Raw genomic sequence first — 4,621 nt, 5'->3', positions numbered from 1 at the left:
TTTTAGTCCTAGGTCCATGATCCACCTTGAGTTGGTTTTTGTGTATGGAGTGAGGTGTGGGTCTTGCTTGAGTCTTTTGCAGATATTTTTCCAAGACTGAGATTATTAACAGCTTTAGTTTGCTTGGCTTCACCATCAACCAGGAAATTAAAAGACATACTGCATTGAGAAAGTCTGCTGTCAAGAGACCTCTCCAAAGTACTGAAGAGCAATGGTGTCAGTCTGGAGACTAAGGTGTACCTGATACAGGGCATGGTCTTTGCAATCACTTCTATGCATCAGAAACCTGGACAATGACTAGGGAAAATAGAAGGAGAATTGATGCCACTGAGCTGTGATGCTGGAGAAGAGTACTGAATGTACCATGGACTGCTAAGAGAACAAACAGGTTCAGCCTGGAGAGGGTTAAACCAGGCTGCTCCTTTGAGGCAAGTATTCTGAAGATTCTGACATACTTAGACATGTTGCAAGGTGGGACCTAGTCCTTGGAGAGGGATGTAATGCTTGGGAAGGTGGAGGGACCGCTCAGGAGAGGAATTGGATTGATTGAGTGACTGGGGTAATAGGGATAGGTGTGTTAGAGACAGTGAGACTGGCACAGAATAGAGCAGGGCTTAGAACTGCTGTACATAGAGTCGCTATGAGTTGCAGGCTACTCAGCGGCATATAACAATAACAACAAAAACAATACACAAACTTAGGACATGGGTCATCTTTTACTCATTAAAAGAACTCTTTCTACACAGAAGGCTAAAAGAAACCAAGCACAAAGGGCTGGTAGGGTGGTACAATTTAGAGAGAAATCATTTAACTATCAAAAACCACAAAAACATGTTTAGCCTTTCACTTGGAAATTTAGGTCTTAACAAATTACCGAAAGGAAATAACTAAGGTTAAAAAAAGGCACTTTTAATAATAATAATTTTAAAAAGGAATTTTAAAAATATCCAAAATCCAACCAAACTGACTGGATTTGCTGAGTCTAGGGGACTCTTTGAGACTGCTGCGGAGATACTTTTCCAACCTAGAACTGAAACAAACCCAAGGTCACCTTATAGCTAAGTAACAAATCAGATTACAAAAGTCATCACCTTTAAGTAAAGTGCTTCTTTGAAACAATTACAAAATCAAACGGTCAGGTAGTTTAGTGGTAAGGGATTGTGCTGTCAACCCAAAGGCATATGGTTTGAATCCACAGAAGATGGGCAATCTCCTTTTGTATGATTTACTGCCTCTGAAAATCCACAGGAAGATCAGACATAATCCAGTTCTGACTTGACAACTTTAAAACAAAGTATGTAAAGAGAAAGGGGAACCAGACTAATGTTTTGGTTTTGGAACCAACAAAACAGAAATAATAAGAATGCTCACAACACTGAAGAAAATAACTAATGTCACTGAACAACTTGTTTAGAACCTGTTGAAATGGAATCTAAACTGTCGTGTAAACCTTCCCCAGAAATTAAGTTGATTTGTCGTTATGTACTGTAGAGTCAGAACCAACCCACAGCTGACCCTCTAGCGGGTTTTCAGTGTCAATTAAACGCCAGGCAGGAGACTGCCTATCCTTCTACTGTGGAGCAGCTGGTAGATTTGAACCACATGCCTTCAGGACTGCAGCACAGCTTCTTGCCACTAGACTAACAGAGATCCTAATAAATAATAATGTATTATTTTTAAAAAATATTTAAAGGGTGTTATACCCCCTCACACTCACAAAAATACTCAATGTAGTAAATATTTATTTGCATAGCCAAAAGTAGAAACATGCTATACTTGATAATAAAGGAACCTAAATATTATTAACTTGATTAAATAACAATAATAAAAACAATAAATTGCAACATAATTAATGATTCTGGATGCAAAGTACACCTTATGAAGACAGCTATTTAAAAATAAAAGCATACAAACTAAGTAATAAAAGCATAAACACTAACCAAAGAGACCTAGGGATGAAAAACTGTATACGTAACACAGAAGGGAAGTTTTTTTAGTGTTCTTTTTACTCATTCTCTTCTCTTTGCTTACTTATGTAAACAATTATGACAAAGGGTAACTGTGTGATGTTCTTTTTTCCTTAAAATATTTCTTTCATTAATAAAAAAAGTTAACTAAATTCCACCAGAACACTGAGTACTCCTAAGTCTTCCATTTCAAGGATCCAAATACCAGCATGACAGTTTCACAACTGACAGTACTCTAAGCTATGCTTCAGAGGACTCCGGAGGTACATGTGTTTCCTCTGTTCATTGCTGACTTTCAGAAAAACACTTGAAGAATGAGTGGCATAGTCAACCACTTTGCAACATGAGCTGACCAACAAATGCTGTTATGCCATAAGCTTACAGCTTTGCTTTTATTTCAGGGGTGACTGCATCTAAGAGTTTAACGAAAGCTGAGTGTCACAGAAGTGTGGAATGCCTTTTAAGGCCTGCCTAAAGAGTTTAAGGTGGAATAAATCCATGCAGACTATAATTTTAGGCAATTCAAATGTTATCAATTCCAAAGCTCTGACTAAAAGGACCTGCACCATTAAGCCTCCTGCAGAAATCCATCATTGTGATGAACAGAGTATCTGGGTAGCTTCCACACAAAGTGAACTGAACAAATATTTGTTCCATATATGGGTTGATGCATGCTTCTTTGAGATACTACTAGGCTAATTTAATCATACCAGACTGCCTTAAGAAATCTTCATGTCATACAATTTAAAGAATTACCAGCAAAGTTACCTCTCTCTCTGAGGTATCCAGCTATAAAGTATTACTTTGAATGTCATTGTCCTTTTCCTTCTGTAAACCTTGGCTAGTCAAAGAAGAGCTTTGTGAAACCCTTCTGCCCCTGGGATATCTCCAAATCTAAAAGCAGATATCAAGAACAGCTGAGAGCAACAAGGAAAACAGCTGGGAACAACTTAACAGTTCAACTCTCCTATTTGGTCAGCATAGTGGCCAAATACAGAAACACACAGTCATTGGCTGGTGATATCTATATAAGGCCCACCTTTCTTTCAAGGAAATGGATAAGCCACAGAAGAAGACAGTAGAACAATTAAGAACAAAAAAGAGCAATGAGGACAGTGACAGTTGGAAGAAAACCACAGTTAGAAGTGGCCATACACTGGAAGAAGAACCAACTTAGGAGAAGAAAATTATGTTTCATTTTAGAAACGTGGAGTGTAAAATGCCACACTTCAGAAGTATGAAATCTAGGGGATATACCTAGTGGGAAGACCTACAAATTTGGATCCCAAGAGACAGGCCAAGGCTGCAGTGACAGACTCAAGAAAAAGTTTCCCTTATATTTGTGTTAAGTGAATTTATGAAAATGAATGAAGTTGTGAGGAAAAAGAGTACTTTCTAAGAAGAGAACCAAAGACAGATATGAAGAGCTAAAGACACAGGAAAGACTAAATGGGTGTGTTTCCTCCAGGAAAATATAACATCTTTTTCCTTGAGCAAGATGAGTTAAGAGTCTATATGAGATGCCAACAGGACTACAGCACAACACTGAAGGCCTAATAGGTAATGGATAATTTCACCGTGTGTTCTGGCTCCAAAAGAACAAAATCTGGCGATGGTACCCAAAAGTCCTTGGCACAAAGAGGATATTCAAACGGTTTTGCTTAACTATATTAAAACTACGTAACTTTTTCTTACACTATTCAGAAGTCTAAGGATTTTCTTGGCTTTCACTCTTGACACCAGTAGTCAGGAAATTAAAAGATGAATTGCATTAGGAAAATCTGCTGCCAAGGACTTTTCCAGAGTGCTAAAGAACAATGATGCCAGTCTAAAGACTAAGGTCTGCCTGATTTAGGCCACCGTCTTCACAATTATTGTTATGCATCAGACAGCTGGACAATGACTAAAGATGAGAGAAGAATTGATGCCTTTGATTTGTGGTGCTGAAGAAGATTATTGAACATACCATGGACTACCAAGAGAACTAACAGGTCTGTCTTTGAAGAGGGTGAAACCAAGTTGGCTCTTAGAGGCTAGGATTGTGAAGCTCTGTCTCACATACTTTGGGTATATAACCAGGAAGGATCAGTCCTTAAAGAAGGACATCATCTTGTCCTTGTCCCTAAAGAGTGAAGGGATAGCACAGGAGAGGAAGATCCAGGACGAAATGGACTGACACAGTAACTGGCATGATGGGGGACAGGGAGATTGGCTCAGGATAGGGTAGGATTCAGAGCTACTGTGCAGAGTCAGTATGAGTCCCACTTGGCTCAATGGCACAAAACACCACCACCACCACCAATATGCAGAAGTTACTACACATCCTTAAGTGGTATTTTAGGGGAGCTCTGGTGGCCTAGTGGTAAGGAGCTGCAACTACAATCCCAGAGGCGCATGGTTCGAATCCACCAGATGCTCTGCCGGGGAAGGAGGGACAATCTCCTCCTGTACCAGTCAGATCTGATTTGACGGTACACTCACACAAAAGTAATAATTTTTTTAAAAAGTGGTATTTTAAATTGTTTTAAGTATATATATAAACCAACTTAAGGCTAAAATACCTCATGCCAATGGTTCTTATATAAATTTAAATTACAAATTAAGCACATATATAAACAAACAGTTATTGATACTACCTTGGCAATAATGTAGAT

Source organism: Elephantulus edwardii, unplaced genomic scaffold (genome assembly GCF_000299155.1).
Source record: "Elephantulus edwardii isolate Elephantulus edwardi_28Jun2011 unplaced genomic scaffold, EleEdw1.0 scaffold00073, whole genome shotgun sequence".
NCBI classification, from domain to species: domain Eukaryota; kingdom Metazoa; phylum Chordata; class Mammalia; order Macroscelidea; family Macroscelididae; genus Elephantulus; species Elephantulus edwardii.
This window is presented reverse-complemented; position numbering follows the sequence as displayed.